At 44.9% G+C, this 18,680-nt stretch overlaps 1 protein-coding gene across 3 annotated transcripts in view; it reads left to right on the plus strand.

Annotated features, from left to right (window-relative positions):
- The first annotated feature begins 2,777 nt into the window (after positions 1-2,777).
- TAB2 (TGF-beta activated kinase 1 (MAP3K7) binding protein 2) overlaps positions 2,778-18,680 on the plus strand; it is a 100,725-nt gene continuing 84,822 nt past the window's right edge. The window contains exon 1 of one of the 3 annotated variants that reach the window (XM_062186902.1): positions 2,778-2,856. The gene's annotated coding sequence lies outside the window, so the exon portion shown is untranslated. The remainder of the gene's footprint in view (positions 2,857-18,680) is intronic. The other 2 variants (XM_062186903.1, XM_062186901.1) reach the window with 2 other exon arrangements.

The raw sequence follows: 18,680 nt of genomic DNA on the forward strand, positions 1-18,680 counted from the left end.
TAAAGATTCACCAAATTAAGAACATATTTTGTAAAAAAAAAAAACAAAAAACAAACTCAGATTCACCTGGTTTTAAATTTTACCAATCTGCTCTCTGTATATGTGTTAGACAGATGTGAGAGATGTGTATATGAGTATGCATTTAAAATATATTTTTTTCTTAACTATTTGGGAGAAAAATCACACACATGATGTCTGTTTACCCCTTAATAATACTGTGTTTCTTAAGAACAAGGATATTCCCATACATCACATATTCTGGTAACCTGACATTGATGTAATATTTGTACCTAATCTGTAGCGCATATTCAATTTGATCGAATATCTCAATAATGTTCTTTGCAGCATTTTGCTCTTTCAGTAAGGGATCCAGTTGAAGTTCACACACTGTATTTGGTTGTCATGTCTCTTGAATTTCCTTCAATCTTCAGTCTTCTTAGTGACATTGACTGTTAAGAATACAGACTACAATTTCCCTGTACTCAGGTTTGCCTGATACTTTCTCAAGATTAGAGCTAGGTGGTCCATGTGGGTGCAAGAATGCAAGATAACACATCTGTCCCCTGCTGGCTCTTAGACTCAACCTGTCCACACCTCTCATATTCACAGGTTTATAAAGCACCATATTTCTGTTAAAATAAGCATATTTCATAGTTTTCTAGGAGACAACGATTTTGCACAAAATACAGAATTCCACCATTTCAGGGACCTGGATTTCGGCAGGGCAGGGTAAGGTGCAGCCTGCAGCAGCAGCATTCCACATGGGTGTGGCTTCCAGCCCCTGCTAACCTCTCTGGGAAAAGAGCAGAAGATGGCCAGGTACTTGGACCCCTGAACTCATGAAAGACCCAGTTGAAACTCCTGGCTTTGGCCTAGTGCAGTCCTGGCCACTGTAGCCATTTGGGGAGTGAAACAACAGATGAAAGATTTCTTTGTCTCTCTCTGTGTGCAACTACCTTTCAAATAAATAATTAAAAAAAAAAAAAGAATTGTACCATTTCAAAAGCAACTTGTGCTCTAGTGGTTTCAAAGACGAGAGAAATTTACAGTAATAGATTTAATTTACCAAATATCATGTTATCGATTATTTTATCATTGAGTATGGAAATAACTCCTGAGAGAGAACTGCTGTAACGCATTGTGGTTCTGTGAATACATGAAACCTTGGGAATCTTTCTATTTTTAAAGTGCTAATTTACTTTTTCTGTGCATGATATTGCCAATGGGGAGAAATACTGAAATTCTAAAATAATAAATCATAAGCATTTCTGGCTCTTAAAAGTGGTACAAGTTTTGAATTGATGAAATATTTCAAGATTTCAGGTATTTTCAAAGGACAAGTAAGGAAAAAGTGGGGAAAGTACCTTCACTGTAGGAAAGATTTTAATTCTCAAAAGATATTTAAAAAAACAAAACACCTCGCCTCCCTGTAACTTCCAGCGCTCATACTGGAAGGAGGAGAATAAAAATGGTCCTTGAGAACTTTTCTGAGTAAGGAAGCAACTGGCAGCGATACGAGCATTTTGGACAGGGACAGGAAAATGAAGGAAGTTGGACAGCACGAACGCACTAGAATTTTTAAATAAGTCGTTTCAGATTGTGAGAAATAACTGAGTGTTCACACGCTCCCCCCGCCCCCGCCCCAGAGGAAACTTAAATATTTCTTTAAGAAGATAGAAACTGAAGCCTCATCCTCTCCCCTCAAAGCCGAATCGTCTTTGGCTCCGCTTCCAGGACTTCTAGGAAACGTGCAATTACAACCCGATCGAAACGACCAAGCCTCGCAGCACGTCGCTCGCCTCGCCCCCGCCGCCGCCCGCTCCAGGAGAGGCAGCGCCCGCGGCCCCCGGCGCCGCCCGCACCCCCGGGCCCGGCGCGGTCCCTGCGGCGGCGGCGGCGGGCGGCCTGCGCGCGGCCGGGCTCCGAGGGGGCGTGTCCGGCCGCGCCGCCGAGCCCACCTGCTCCCCGCCGCCCGCCGCCCAGCGCGGCCGAGCCCCGGGCTCCGGTTCCTCCCTTCCTTGAGCCCCGCGCGCCGCCGGCTCCCCGGGGTTGGCGGGGAACCGCACGTAGAAGCCCCCGTGCTCCCCGCCCCCAGCAGGAGCGGCCGGCCTGAAGAAGTGGCCGCGCGGGCCGCCTGGGCGTCCCCTCACACGGCCGCGGGGCCGCCGTTCCCAGGGCCGCTCCCGCAAGCCCCGCGGGCGGAGTGTGCGCGTCGGAGAGGGGTGCGGGGCGGAGGCAGAGCATCCCCGCGCCGCCCGCGCCGCCGCCGCCCGGCTGAGGGAAGCCTCGTCACAGCCGCCGCCTCGGCAGGGCCGCAGATCTCGCGGTGTTTGCCGGCCGCCGCGCCGCCATATTGTGTGACAGTATTTTGATTTGGACTGGGCTGGCGGAGCCGCGGCCGGAGCGAGCGAGAGCTGGGGGGGTGGGGGGAGGGCGGCGAGCGCGAGGGGGTGGGGGCAGAGGGAGGTAGGGAGGCCGAGCGAGCCGGAGCCCGGGACCGGGGAGCGGCGCCGCCGCCCAGCCGTGCTTTTTGATCGGCAGCAGCCGCCGGCGGGGCGACCCAGCCCGACCCCCTCCCCTCCCCTCCCCCTCAGCCACGAGCGGCGGCGGCGGCGGCGGCCGGAGGGAGTTGGCGGCGGCGGCCGATCGGAGGGGGCTGAGCGGGGAGGGAGGGACGGCTGAGGTGTCCCCCCTGCCGGGTGGAATCGGAGGCGGCGGCGGCGCTGGCGGCGGCCGGGGTGGCGGAGAAGGCGGCGGCGACGGTGGAGACGGCTGCCCTAGTGGGAGAGGCGGCGGCGGCGGCGGCGGCGGCCGAGGAGGAGGAGGGGGAAGCGGCGGCGGCGGCGGCGACGAAGGGTAAGCGGACAGCGCTGCCGGGCCTCGGCGGGGTCCCCAGCTCGGCGCTGCCCTGCTTGCCCCGCACCCCGCCGCGTCTGGAAGGGGCTCTGCCCGACTCGGGAGGCCCTCGGAGGCGTCCGCGTCTCCCTCGCCCTCGCCCTCCCTCCCTGCAGCGGCGAGGCGGAGAGGGAGGCCCCCCAAGTCCTCCAGACCGAGTGGGGGTGGGGAGCATCGGGCCAGCCGGGGCTGCGGGGCGTCCGTGGGCAGGGGGAGGGGAGGGTCACTGGCGTCGCTGGGCGGGCAGCGCCCCCCTGGGGGGGTACCTGGGGTGGGAAGGGCCCCTGCCTGCAGCCGCGCTCCCGGCCCGCCCCCGGGCATGTGTGAGTTGTGGGGGGGGGAGCAGGCAGAACTCCTTTGGGGGAGTCGATGTGTGGATAGGGGTGACTTAGGGGCGGGGGCGTTAGGAGGGGAAGACAGGAGGGTGAGTGGGGGTGAGGGGGGGAGCCGTCTCCTCGGAAGCGGGGAGCCAGCCCCGCTATCAGCCTGTGGCTTCTTGGCGTTCTCCGGAGGACTGTGGGCTCGTGTCCCTGCCACCCCAGATCCTGCGAGGGTGGTGGAGGCGGGGAGGCCGACGGGGTCTCCCCGGCACGGCGGAGCAGGTGACAGGTGGATCTTCCTGTTGCTGATGCTGTGCGATTGTGGAGGCAGAGCTGTCTGCCAGAGTGTCAGCGACTCTGGGAGTTTGTATTTATGTGTTTGGCCGTGTTTCATTCCATATATAGTCTATTTGAGATGTTACGTGTCCATTCTTCAAGTCCGCTTAATTGTTGCGGAGAAATTCTTCAAATGTTTCTGATAAGCGGGGTTTCCAGGAGAGTTGAGGGGATTTGCAGCCAAACGGGATTCTCGGTAGTTCAGGAAATTCAGGTCCCCAGACCTAGGGCTGTTCAGTGCTTTTACTCGTTGGAAAGTTCGTGAAGACTAAGGTCGTATTCGAGGCAACGCTCAGGCAGTAGAATTTTGCATCCATTTTCTCTGTTTTAGGTAAGTTTGTAAATTGTCAGATGTTGGGGTCAGGTTGATTCGCTTTTGGTAAAAGGGATTGGCTCTGCTGAAGCACGCTCACAAGAAGATGTTGTTCATTATGCAATTTCAGGTCGGGCTGGGAATTTTGGTGGGCACGGAGTAGGATTTTTGCTTTCAGTTTTTACACCACTGCTGCTCACCACAGTAGTAGAGTTGACACCTTTGCTGTACATTCTTTGTTCACAGTGAAATCGTGATTGATTTTAAACCTTGACAGTTTGAAACTTTAAATTGTGAAACCACTTAGTTTCTAATAAAAGAAAACTTGCCTTTCATCTTCTTGTGTGCTTTGGCTGAGCACTGTAATTAAAAGGAACAGGCAAGACTTCTCAGATAAATGAGTGAGCTTAGACTAAAATAGGGCCCAGTTCAGAGAAAAAGGGTCCTATAGCTTCTTAAAAAGCGTGTGTGGAATGAGCATGTTGAATGGTGATACTACCAATGTGTTAACAGGAAATATAACAAAAATTCCAGTGATTCAGAACTTCTGTTTGGGTTTTTCCCCCCCTTAAGTCTAATACGGGGTGCTTAAGTTTTAAATCTTTAAAGAATCAAATGGAATGCTGAACATGTTCTTTAGATGAGCAAGTTATCTACTGAATATACTCTGTTATTTAATTTTTCTCTTGGTTGCATGGAATAGCTTTTCTCCAAATGTCACTGATGAAATTCTGACAGTCAAATCCTCTTTAGTGAATTGTCTCAAAGAATGTGTACCTTTGCAACATTTTCAAAAGTGGGTAAAATGATCAAGATCTCATCTGCTACGCGGTTCCCAAAAAATATATTTTAATTTAAACCAATCACATTTGGCAGAATAACCTCTCTCTGGCCCTCCACTCCTCACCCCCTCCCCCCAGTCCCCTTGTCTTCAGCTAGGGATATTATAAGATTTGCATACAATTATTAAATCCAAAGGAGTGAAGAGATTTCCCAACACTGCGTAGTTGAGTAGGCGCGACCCAGATCCTAATTATGTAAGTACTGAGTAGTGTGGCTTCAGTTTTGGTAGCACATTACACGTGGGTAAATGTTTTAATGTGATCTTGTGTCTTGGCAGAAATAAAAATTTATTACACTTCTGTAATTTTCCCTGTAAGGAAAATTCTTTTCACAAAGTTTAAAAGGAAATGTAAATATGTATCTACCAACTTACTGCATTTTGAAAAATAGGAATAGTTTATGCTGTTTTGCTCTATGAGTTACATGCTAAAAGGTCTTGAAGAATGTCTGAATTTTCTAAAACAACATGGTTTTTGTGATATAAATAGATCAAAACAAAGGTTTCTTTTTTATCAACATACTTCAGAAGACAATTTTTTACCTTTTTATAAGTGCTTTGAAAAAAATTGCTGATAATATGTAAAATATCTATAGTTCATAAATTAAATTATACTACAAGAAGGTTTTAATTCCATTATATCTCTACCTGGCTGCAACAGTGGGAGTAGCACTTTTCCGTTGTTTCATTTCTGTCGTCTTGATTGGGGTCTAAGATCATTGGGATGCTCTGAAATGGAAAGATTATGAGAAAATACCACAGAAGAGTGTGAAGACTGGGGACAGAACAGTACCCAGGAGGAGGAGTTGGGGCTCGGATGCTGGCAGAGGATTAGAGGAGCAGTTTCAGGCAGCTGGAATATGCAGATGTGGGTAGTGGTGGCTGCCCTGCACTGCATAAGGATCTGGCCAAACTGAGCAAGGAGATTGGCCTGGAATCTTTTGATAAGCAAGCTCTGGAAATCAACTGTCTGTCACTTTATTTAAATTCCTTTATATTAAGGTGCTAAAGATTTGGAAACATTGAGATGATATGGAATTTAAATATATGTGACTATCTGCACATTAGTTGTAGCTTGTATTTTGAAAATATTTAAAAGTTCTTTAACGTTTTATTTCTTATGATTCTGATCCTGAATAGTCAAGGACCCTTCTTAGAAAACTAAGGAACCTGAGCAAATACTCTTTCAGAGTTACCAGGCACTTTTACATCCTCTGTAATCACTAACCTTGCCTGGGATCTTGAAAACTAAGCGGGAAGAGATTGGAGGGCAGGAGCTCTTTTCTTTGTTTTCTAAAAAATATCCTATCCCTTGGAACAGCCTGGCTAGCAGTTAGTGATCCTTTACCTACCTTCTGCGTTCTAGTTTAAAAAAAAAACAAAAATGCTAGAAAGATGATCACAGAACTCCTGCGTTGCCCTTGGAGGTTCACTTGAGTTTTTATTAACTCATTTTACAGAATATGCTTAGTTTCTCATTTCCTAATCCTTAGACAAGGAGTGAGCACAGTGGGAAGTATTAACTGATAACTTGCTGTTTCAGGAGAGCCAAGTCACAATTGTCACAATGTAAAATGGCTGTAGTTCATATCAGTTGAAGATCTCTGAAAATTGATTGATTGGCCCTTTAAACTATGTTCAAAATTTAATTTATGTAGATCCTTCATCTGATAAGCTTAATAAATGAGGCTCTGCTGAATATGACTTTTGGATTTTCCTCATTCATTTTAAAAAGTAATTTACTAACTGGTTCATGACAGTCTTATGTATTCATTCCCTATTTATTTGAGAGGCAGAGCGAGAGTGAGCAGTTCACTCCCCAAATGCTGGTAATGGCCCTTTACCGGGGCTGAAGCCTCAGTGGACAGCAGGGGACTCAATCTAAGTCTCCCTGTGAGTGGCAGGAACCCAGCAACCATTGATGTCTACCAGCGTCTGCAGTTGTGGGAAGCTGGAGTCAGCAGCCAAGCTGGCTGTGCAATCCGCGCTCTCCTCTGGGAGACAGGGCTTGTATGAAACCCCATTGTCTTAACTGACCTCCCAACTGCTAGGTCACACTCTGGCTCCTGCCTCATTCATTTTTTTTTCCAAAGTTTTTTTTTTTTTTTTTTCTTTTTTATTTGAAAGGCAGAATTACAGAGAGAGAAATCTATTCATTGGTTCGCTCCCCAAATGGCCACAATGGCCAGGACTGTGCCAAACTGAAGCCAGGAGCCTGGAGTGTCTTCCAGGTCTCCCACTTGGGTGCAGAGGCCCAAGCACTTGGGCCATCTCCCGCTGCTTTGCTAGGCACATTAGCAAGGAGCTGGATCTTGAACCAGAGCTTGCATGGACTGCGCTACGCCGTAACACCATCTCCCTCATTCATTTGTTGATGCAGAACTTCATTAAGAAATTCTGTTAGATTTTGAATCATGAATTCCAGTTGCGAATTTCTATCAAGGAAGTGATATCCTGTAAAGAGACAGGAACTGTTATTTCTTGAATGCCTGCCGTATGCGAAGCTTTCATTCATCTCCCAGATTTTATTGAGCAGTTACTAGGTGCTCGAGATGCAGTAATGAACAGTAGAGGAAAATTACCCTTCACATGTAGCATGCGTAATTTAGACTGGTGGTAGTAGGAGACAATAAATAAAACGTCTTCTGTTTGGCCGGGGGAAAACGTACTGTGAAGAAAAATCAGAAAACAGAGCAAGGAAATAAACGGTGTTTATTTTGTCTTTAAAAACTGCATAATGGATTTTTTCATTGATTTAAAAGAAATCAGCTGTCATACATGAATTTTTTTCTTTGATTAAGAATACAGTTCATAACTGGAACATCATTATGCTTGTACCTCAGAGTTAAAGAATTTCAATTAATAGCAATTTCCTATTGTTAACACTTCACAGAGCTGCTTGGTGGCTGGATAGAACATTTTGGGATTTACTTTTTGGTTTGAATCCTGGTTTGGCCACTTAATGCTTTGCCACTAAATTTGGGACCAGTTGCAGTTTCTTTCCTTCTCTGAGCTTGTTTCTTGTGGGTAAAATGAATGTGTCTGCAAGGTAGGTGTGAAGGTGGAATTAAACATTTTATATAAGTCACCTTATACACACACGGATGGTAGGGGGCTCAGTGAATTGCAACTTTTTGTTTCCTGTCTCCTTGGAGTTCTATGAGACAGGACAGATGCTCTCCCAGCCCTGTGGGGACTTTGTTTAAGGCATTTCGTTTGCACAGCTACAGCAGTCTGGTGGCATAGGGTTAGTTAGGATGTAACTGTAGCGCTGGTGGTTAGTACCTGCTGGAGAGTTTGTGCGTGTCCCGGAGGCACTCAGTGTGGAGGAGCCAAACCTACAGTCTCATTTCCTGAGAAAGGACGGTTGTGCCTTCCTTATCCTGTCCGAGAGCTCTGTAGGCTGGACCACAGCATTTGGGTCTGTCAACAACAATGTTCTTTAAAATTCCAGTTCACGTAAATACTTGTAAAATTTTAGCTCAGTGCTTGGCTCCTTCTTGTCATTAATTTTCTTCTTCATTGTGAAGGTGGGTGGTTCAAAGAATTCACAACAGATTCAGCAAAACCCAGAAAATGATGCAAATTGTGTTTTCTGAGGGAAGAGTGGAGTAGTCATTTGAATTGCAATGCTTATTTTCATTTTTGGACTGGAAAACTGGGAGACCATGCCTTATCCTGTTTTATTCCGAGGCATCCGTAGGAGCTCAAGAAATACTGCGCGCTCACTGTTGAAGGGTTGGAAGTATGGGTTTTCTGTATGTCACAACTCTGGTTGGTAGTAAACTTCTGAGTTTGAAAGGTTAAGGACAACCAGATAAAGTCTTCTAAATGCCATTTTTAAATCTAGCCAAAAATTTGAAAAGTATCCTAGAAATTGTAAGGAAGAAATTAGTTATTTGCAATTAGATTAATGTTCATAAGCCTATTATAATGTGGACATTACAGTGAAAAGGTTTTAAAAGCAGAGTAGGAGATATAATTCATGCATCATTATATACGCTCTTAGCTAACTGTTAAAGGTCAAGTTTGTTTTATCTCCTTCAGGCAGGCTCAGTGAAACTGCAGGTTTGCACCGGCTTTGTGAATTAAATGGCCCAGGTGTTTCTCTGTCCCTGTGCTGTGGGTTAGCACTGGTGTTTTCTCGGAGAGGCCAGCCTGCCACCACTGCTCCCAACCCCCATTCACAGTAACCGTTCCTCAGGTGCTGAAATCTTAGCCCAGGTCAGCTTTCTCCCCTTCTCTCTCTCTCTCTCTTTTTTAAAGATTTTAGTTATTTATTTATTTATTTATTTATTTGACAGAGTTACAGAGAGAGAGAGACAGAGACAGAGAGAGAAAGGTCCTCCTTTCGTTGGTTCACTCCCAAGTTGGGCGCAACGGCCTGAGCTGTGCCGATCTGAAGCCAGGAGCCAGGTGCTTCTTCCAGGTCTCCCACGTGGGTGCAGGGGCCCAAGGACTTGGGCCATCTTCCATTGCTATCCCAGGCCACAGCAGAGAGCTGGACTGGAACCGGGGCCCATATGGGATGCCGGCACCGCAGGCGGAGGATTAACCTAGTGCGCCATGGCGCCAGCCCCTCTCCCCTTCTCTTGCAATTGATCCTCTACCTAACAAATCATAGTTTTAGCTTTCCTAAAACTTAAAACTTAGGTTTATAGTCCTTGTCTATACTCCTGCCTTCCTACATGTTGGTTTCTTGTGATGATAAAGTAAATAGTAAGTATGTTATCCCAAAAATTAAAAGGTAAAAAAAGAAAAGGAGGAGAGAGAAAGGGAAGTATTGTTATATTCCTAAAACTGTGTCCATGATATACATGAAATCTCTTCCCTTTATATAAATAAAAAATTTTTCAAAAAATGTTGAAATCCTAATACCTTTAGTCATTACAGAGAATATGTCTTGCATTTTTAAAAAATTCACACGAAGCATGTATAAGGTAATTTATATTCAAATTTGGTATGCCACAATACTCTCTTTTTTTGAACTGTGGAGTCTCTGAACACTTTTGTACTTTTTTTTTTTTTTTAAGATTTTATTTATTTACTTTAGAGGCAGAGTTACAGACAGAGAGGGAGAAACAGAGAGAAAGAGATAAATCTTCCATCTGCTGGTTCATCCCCCAAATGGTCTACTACAGCTGGAGCTGGGCTGATCCGAAGCCAGGAACTAGGAGCTGCTTCCAGGTCACCCAAGGGTGCAGGGGCCCAGGCACTTGGGCCATCCTCCACTTGCTTTTCTAGGCCATCAGCAGGGAGCTGGATTGGAAGTCGAACAGCCAGGACTCGAACCTTTGTGCATATAGGATGCCAGAGCTGCAAGCGAATGTGTAGCCCACTATGCCCCAGTGCCGGCCGCCACAATACTTTTAGAAATGAAATGGAAATATATACAACTGACTGTACGCTGGCGGTTTTTTTTGTTTGTTTGCTGGCTTTGAACAATATCAGTTCTACCACTGGGAAGAAGCACTACTGCAAGCTGTCAGCTTGGCTGGCTTCAAAAAGGAAGTCTGATGTAGCCACAAACAGGTACAGCAGACCAGGGCTGTATAAGAATTGGTTACTACCAATTTTTTAACTGCTTTGTTAAGGAAAATGGCATTCTTATTTCACTTTAAGAAGAAACAAAAGCAGGCCTAGGACCAGCACTCTAAGTATGAGTCGGATGAAAGAGTGGAGGTTGGAAAGACCCTGGAGCCTGTTGATAAGTAAATTTTTATTCCCTGGTTCAGTACTTTCATCCGGTTCATAAGTAATGCTGTTGAGTTTTAGCTTAAAGTTTTACTCTGACACTTACCTGTACTCAGGAAAATTTATTTGGATCTTTGGTTTCTTAACGTTCACTTTTCAGTGTCAGCCAAGTTGGGTACGTCACAAGTTTGTCTCTTCTTGCTTGTCCACCAGGTAGCCCACAGATCCTGCTTATTTCCTCTGGTGTAGAGCCAGTGGCAGTTCGGCAAAATGATTTTTCCGTTCCTCATCAATGAGAGAAAATAATTAGTAATGCAAATGAAAACTTGAACTCGGCAGATCAGCCTCGCAGAGCCTTGTTCTCGGGCCAGGCAAGTTTTGTTTAGGTAGAGAAATCAGCAGAGGCAATCATTCTGATGTGAACTGGGGAGATGGAGGTAGGAGAGTTTACCTAGTTTTAATTCTCTTAGAAACTGAGGGAAATGGTACTTGAGATTTGGCCTTGATCTTTGTGAAATTGTAAAATAAAGTCTATATAGTCTGTAAAATAAAGCCAGAAACCCAATGATGTCATTAATCATTGGGTAAATTAATTTTACTGTGTTGAGCCGCTGAGGTGTAAAAACAAGAGAGCCCCACTTTGAGGGAGTTCCCTTGCTGCCCCTGGCCATGTGCTCCCAGGGACCATGCAGGGGCTTTCAGCCAAGGCCTTTGCTTCAGGGAAATGCGGATGTAGTGACAGCCTTCACTGCATCATCTGTGTTTCTTGTTTGGGTCACCTTCTCTTGAGCAAAGTTTCATTATTATAAACAAGTATTTTTCAAACAGAGCAACATGAATTCTTGTTGGAGTTACATTAGGCCTGTAGTTTAAATATGGGAAGTAATTTCACATTTGGAACTTTGCCGTGTTAGGTTTTTCCTTCAGGGTATCTGCTTACTTCATTTTTCCTCAGCAAATGGAATAAAAAATAATTTCTGTACTGTTTAATTTACTGTAACTCTTTAGACCAAGGATAAAATAAAGCACATTTTTATCACAAAATAAACATGCAGATTATTAATTCTTTGTATTTCATATCTATTCATGTGAGAAAAACCCACATTTTCCATTTGAAATCAGCCTGCACACCTACAATTTAGTTGTTTTTAAGAAAAGCATTAGAAAATTGGCATGAATCAGATTTTGAAAACACCTCAGATAATGAGGTTAAATATATTACTGTGAAATTTGTGCCACTTTATCTTTATAAAATGTTCCTTGTACTTTAGCATCTTAAATTACTAGCTAGCTTTTTTCAGATATATCATTAATATCCTTTCTAGTCTGCATTTCACATTCAGAAGGGTATGTGCTATCTTTTGCTAGGTTTATTATTAGATTAACTATGATTGCTTTTTGCTTTGATTTGATTTTTTTTTTTCCTGAATTTTTTTCTTCTTGATCCATTGCATGAACTGGTATGATTGTTTTAGAGTAGTTTACTCTGCTAGTTAGTATTCAGTGCTGCCTCGTATAAATAATTTTAGCATAATAGCATTTGTTCGTTGATCATTTAGTAAACTTTACAACTTTTCCTGATACTGTAGTAAATCAGAACTTATTGCAAAAATGTAAATTTAGTTGCTATAGTTTCTGCTGAAATAGTTTAAAAAATCTGATACATCTACTTAAGAATGTTGAGAACATTCCATAGTGTATATGAGTGAAATCTTTTATCTTAGAAATAATAAATACTCTAACATATGTACAGTTTTTTTTTTTTTTAAGATTTATTTATTTATTTGAAAGGCAAAGTTACAGAGGGAGAGGGAGAAATAGAAGAGGGAGTGAGGGAAAGATCTTCCATCCCCTGGTTCATTCCCCAAATGGCTGCATTGTCCCAGACTGAGCCAGGCTGAAGCCAGACGCCAGGAGCTTCATCTGGTCTCTCATGTGGGTGGCAGGCTGCTTTCCCAGGCCATTCGCGGGGAGCTGGATTGGAAGTGGAGCAGCCGGGAATCGAACCAGCACCCATAAGGGATGCTGGCGTGCAGGTAATGGTTTAACCCTTGGGCTGTAGCACATGTGAGTTTTGTGCAGTTTATAAAATGAAGTCTGTGCAGTTTGTAAAATAAAGCCAGAAACAAAAATGATGATGGACCCAGTCATTAATCATTGAGTAAATAACGTGTTGCTCTTGCAGAAAAAATTGTGAGGTACATATTTGTCTTTTTAGTCTTGTTTTTACAGCCAGATAGTTTTTGCTGTTAGCAAAAGTCAACCTGTAGAGTGAAAAATTATTTGTGTGCATGTTCACAAAAGTTTCATTTTTGGTTTATCAAATTCCATTGTTTTGAAACATAATACATTTTAAGATCCTTTTAGGTGGATCACATAATACCAGTAATTTTTTTAAAGCTTTATTTATTTATTTGAAAGGCAGAGTTACAGGGAGGCAGAGAGGGTGAGAGTTCTGTCCGCTGGTTCACTCCTCAGATAGCCACAACAGCCGGAGCTGCGCCGATCTGAAGCCGGGAGCCAGGAACTTCTTCCGGGTCTCCCACATGGGTGCAGGACCCAAGGACTTGGGCCATCTTCTACTGCTTTCCCAGGCCATAGCAGAGAGCTGGATTGGAAGCAGAGCAGCCGGGACTCAAACTGGCGGCCCAGTGGGATGTCAGCGCTGCAGGCAGCAGCTTCAACTGCTACGCCACAGCACAGGCCCCAACACCAGTAATAGTTAGGTCAGCAGGTTAATTTTGCTTTTTTTGCAGTTTGCAGCAGTTTATCTTACCTGCAGCAAAGCTAATGAGTTGTATTAAAATTTTAATTGAAGAAACTTTTTCCTTGAAAAGTTAATAGTACTCATATCAGTGGCATAAAGCCTATTATACAGACACTTTTTTTTCCATATTGTTCATAGCCTATGGACTAATTTGTCTTTTTTTAATAATGATCATAGATATTTGTGGGCTATAGTAGGACATTTCCATACATACAGTATATAATATGTACTGATCAAATCAGGGTACTTTGACTTGTTATGGGCTAATAATCTCTGATTGTAGGCCTCTTTTGGTGCCAAGTCATCAGTTGGAAAATAATTATAGAGAAATAGCAACATAGGCAAGAAGATTGTAGCTTTTTAAAAAAGAATTTTGAATAGATTACTTAATCGGTGTTAATCCATTGAGAACAAATTATGATATAGTTGGTTAATGTTTTTTAAATATTTTATTGATTTATTTGAGAGGTAGAGTTACAGACAATAAGAGGGAGCAAGAGAGAGAAAGATCTTCCATCTGCTGGGTCACTCCCCAAATGGCCACAATGGCTGGAGCTGCGCTGATTCGAAGCCAGGAGCCCGGAGCTTCTTTCGATCTCCCATGCGGGTGCAGGGACCCAAGGACTTGAGCCATCTTCTGCTGCTTTCCCAGGCCATAGCAGAGAGCTGGATTGGAAGAGGAGCAGCTGTGACTCGAACCAGTGCCCGTATGGGATGCCAGCACTGCAGCTGGAGGATTAACCTACTGTGCCACAGTGTCGGCCCCAGTTGGTTAATTTTTAAAAGACAATTTTTGACCTGACAAACATGGCATCTACTCTTCAGAACTCAAGCAGATGTGCACAAATATTGCAGTAAAATAGTTGGTAGTATTGAAAGAAACCTCTAAGGGATCAGTGGTCAAGACAGTTGCTGGAAATACAGTTGCGGTACACTTGCATTGAGGGGAACTCAGAGTTTACCCCAGGACTTGCATGTACCTGAACTTCATTTGACTAAAGTACTATTTGCCACTTTATGGTGATTTTTTTTCTAGGAAATGGAAAAGTAAACACGTGGAAATGTGGATTTCGATAGAAAATTCCGACTTCCACATGCGGTGATTCTGCCTTTGCATATAAAGGCACGCTGACACAGACTGAATGGCCTTGCCCTTGGAGAGGTGACTGGGTGGCCCAAGTGAGACATCCTCACTCCCCTCGTGAACCTGAGAGGCTGACTCTCCAGAGTCATTGGAACAAGAAGCATGTGTTGGGGGAGGGTAACTGGCTTGTGGGAAACTGAACTGGTGATCCTCGCCCAGCCGAGCCCTGTCAGTGCTTCGACTTTTCGGAGCATCATGGGATCAAAAGAATGGGAAGAAACCGCGTGCAGTTGTTTGCTTTTCTTTCTGAGGCACAGCTGTGCAGAGTCGCTGTCTGATGCCCTTGCACTGGGCTTCCTCACCCGGGAGTTAGGAGTTCTGCTGTGTGCCAGGGAAGGGGGTGCACAGAGAGATGAGTGAGACACTGTAGTCGCTGTCCTCCAGAGACAACTATCACACCCTGACAGATGCTGTGACGCAGTGCCACACAAAACACCTCGGGGACCTGCGCGAGAGGGCGTGTGATTCCTGAGGGCTGCCCAGAGCAGTGACAGTCTGAGTGCCTGTGAGACAGGCAAGATGGAGAGGTACTGTTTGGAGGTAGGTCATTTCAGACAGAGAAACAGTGTGTGAAAAGCACAGCCACAGGAAAGGCCGGTAGCTGTGGTAGTTCCACAGTGCAACCATCCATCTGGGAGCTGATAAGGGTCGGAGTTAAGATAGTGAGTGACAGGGTCATTAAGGAGGAAAGTGGGTGGTGGATGTGAGAAGGGGGTACTGAGTAGAGCAAAGCGAGGGAAGGCTCACACATGTCCTGGCTGAGCTCCTGAGTGCAAGATGGTGGCATTCACCAATGCAGAAGACATCAGAGGAGTACCAGGTGAGCGGTTTCTGTTTGTTGGTTATAAGGTTCCCATCGAGGGAGAAAGAGGAAGGAGACATTACTTTATCTGAGGGGCAGCAGGAAATGCTTTTGTAATCAGATGAATTCAAGCAGGTGCCTGAATGAAGTAAAGGGAAAGAGTTTTCCAGATAGGGGCAATAGGAAATGCAGATTCCCCTAGGTGGGAGCACGCTTGTCATCTTCTGAGGACCGGAAGGCCAGTTTTGATGGAGCTAAGCGGGGGGAAGGGGGAGATGGGTAGATGAGATCCAAGTGGATGTGTGCTTCTCATGTAGTTTTTAGCCTCTGCTAAGGACTTCAGATTTTATTCAGGAAAAGATAGGAAGCCGCTGAAGGGTTTTAAGACACAATGTAGGCCGGCACTGTGGCTTAACAAGCTAATCCTCCACCTTGCAGCGCCGGCACACCGGGTTCTAGTCCCGGTTGGGGAGCCGGATTCTATCCTGGTTGCCCCTCTTCCAGGCCAGCTCTCTGCTGTAGCCCGGAAAGGCAATGAAGGATGGCCCAAGTCCTTGGGCCCTGCACCCCATGGGAGACCAAGAGAAGCACCTGGCTCCCGGCTTCGGATCAGCATGATGCGCCGGCCGCAGCGGCCATTGGAGGGTGAACCAACGGCAAAAAGGAAAACCTTTCTCTCTGTCTCTCTCTCACTATCCACTCTGCCTGTCCAAAAAAAAAAAAAAAAAGACACAATGTAACTTGCCTTCCTCCCCTGGCTTCTTGGAATATAACTGAATGGTGTTAGTGTGTGTATAATTCTGTAGCATTTATTATGAGTATAGATTCAGGTAACCATCACTGTGGGATATAGAGCTGTTTCATCATCATCAAGAAATTCTTTTGTGCCTTTCTCCAGCCTTGACCTTTGGCAAGCACTACTCTCTAGCTCTGTAGATTTGTCACTTCAAGAATGTTATATAGGCCAGTGCCGCGGCTCATTAGGCTAACCCTCTGCCTGCAGCGCCGGCACCCAGGGTTCTAGTCCCAGTTGGGGTGCCGGATTATGTCCCGGTTGCTCCTCTTCCAGTCCAGCTCTCTGCTGTGGCCCAGCAAGGCATTAGAGGATGGCCCAAGTGCTTGGGTCCCTGCACCCACATGGGAGACCAGGAGGAAGCACCTGGCTCCTGGCTTTGGATTGGTGCAGCGCGTTCGCCATGGCGGCCATTTGGGGGACGAACCAACGGAAGAAAGACCTTTCTCTCTATCTCTCTCTCACTGTCTAACTCTGCCTGTCAAGGAAAAAAAAAAAATTACATAAATGAAATCACATTATAGTACCTTTTGATATTGCCTTTTTTTTTTAACTTGGCATAATGCCCTTGAGATCCATCCAAGCTTTTGCATATATCAGCAGTCTTTTTCTTTTTAATGCTAAGAAATACACTGTTGTGTGGATATGCCATAGTTTTGTTTAACTGTTCACTGATTTGAGGGACTTTAGTGGTTCCACTTTGGGATTATGAGAACAAATCTGTGAATAGATTTATACAGGTTTTTATGTGAAAATATGTTTTCATCTATGTATGGTAAATCTAAGTGTTCAGTCGTTGGGTTGGTGAAAACTGTATGCTTTACTTTGTAGAAACTGCCATATTTTCCCATGCGACTCTCTCATTTTACATTTCACCTAGTTTGTCTGCATCTTCTCCAGCACTTGGTATTGTTAATTTTTGGTGTTTTTTGTTTTTTTTTTTTTTCATTTCGGCCAGTGTGATAGAAGTTTTTATTAGTTTTCATTTCTGTGATGGCTAATGGTGTGCAGCACATTTTCATGTGCTTCTCTGCTGCTTGTCTATCCTGTGTGGTGAAGTATGTACATTCAGGTCTTTTCCCCTTATTCAAATTGGCTTGTTTTCTTTTCATTGAGTTTAGAGAGTTCACATTCTGGACTCCAGTCCTTTCTTAAGTGTTTGATTTGCAAATATTTTGTCCTAGTATGTGGCTTATCTTTATATCCTCTTAACAGGTTCTTTGGTAGAGCAAAATATTTTAATTTTTGAAAATTCGCATTTATTTGAAAGGCGGAGGGGCAGAGACAGGTCAAGATCTTCCATCTACTGGTTCACTCCCCAAATGCCCACAACTGATTCACAGCCCCAGATGGCCATGGCTGGGTGTGGCAGAAGCCAGGAGCCCAAAACTCAATCCAGGCTTACCACGTGGTCAGCAGGGAACAAGTACTTAAGCAATCGCCTAATGCCGGCCAGGGTGTGCATTAGCAGGAAGCTGGAGTCAGAAGCAGAGCCAGGACTGGCACCCAGGTATCCCAGGTGGTATCTTTGCCACTGTGCCAAATGCCCACCCTATTTTAATTTTGATGAATCTCAGTTTATGCATTTTTTCTTTTATAGGTGATGTCTGTCTCGCCAATTCTCAGAACTCTTCAGTAAACCTTATGTGCTACAGATTGTTTCCTGTTCTGGAAGTTTCCTAAAAGCTTTCTATCTTATGAGTACAGAAATAGATCTAGGGTCCATTTGGATTTAATTTTTATATAAACTATGAAGTTTAGGTAGAGATTCTTTTTTTGTTGTTGCCTAAGAATGAATAGTTGTTCCAGCATCATTTGTTTAAAAACTATCTTGCCTTCATTGGCTTGCTTTTGTACCTTTCTCAAAAATCAGATGACCTGTAATTATAAGAGTATTGCTGGGTCTGGCGCTGTGGCATAGCAAGTAAAGATATTGCCAGTTCGAGTCCCAGCTGCTCCACTTCTGATCCAGCTCTCTGCTATGGCCTGATAAAACAGTGGAAGATGGCCCAAGTCTTTGGGCCCCTGCACCCGTGTGGGAGACCCGGAAGAAGCTCCAGGCTCCTGTCTTTGGATAGGCCCAGCTCTGGCCATTGTAGCCATTTGGGGAGTGAACCAGTAGATGGAAGGCTCTCTCTCTCTCTCTCTCTCTCTCTCTCTCTCTCTCTGCTTCTGCCCCTGCCTCTCTGTAACTCTGCCTTTCAAATAAGTAAATCTTAAAAAAAAAAGTCTGTTTTTCCTGAGGGATGCCAGGATATGACAAGGAAATCTTCCTAGGAAAAGTGACAGTCTAAGTGTGTGTCAGGCCAGGAGGAGAAGGACAGCTTGTTTTATTCATCTTTATGTCTGTCCTTCCACCAATACCACATTCCTTAGTTATGGTAACTGTCATAAATTTTAAAATCATAGTGATGCTTTATTAATTTTATTCTCCTTTTTCAAAATTGTTTCAGTTCTTCCATTTCCTTCCCATGTAAAATTTAGAACCTTTAAAAATATACTGCAGGGATTTTGCTAACAAATGCATTAAATCTGAGCCCGGCACTGTGGCACAGGGGGTTAAAGCCCTGGCCTGAAGCCCCGGCATCCCATATGGGCACCAGTTCTAGTCCCCGCTGCTCCTCCTGCTATGGCCTGGGAAAGCAATAGAAGATGGCCCAAGTCTTTGGGCCCCTGCATGCACATGAGAGACCCTAAGGGGGGGGCTCCTGGCTCCTGGCTCCTGGCCTCAGATGGGCACAGCTCTGGCGGTTGCGGCTATCTGGGGAGTGAACC

Source organism: Lepus europaeus, chromosome 3 (assembly GCF_033115175.1).
Source record: "Lepus europaeus isolate LE1 chromosome 3, mLepTim1.pri, whole genome shotgun sequence".
Taxonomy (NCBI): domain Eukaryota; kingdom Metazoa; phylum Chordata; class Mammalia; order Lagomorpha; family Leporidae; genus Lepus; species Lepus europaeus.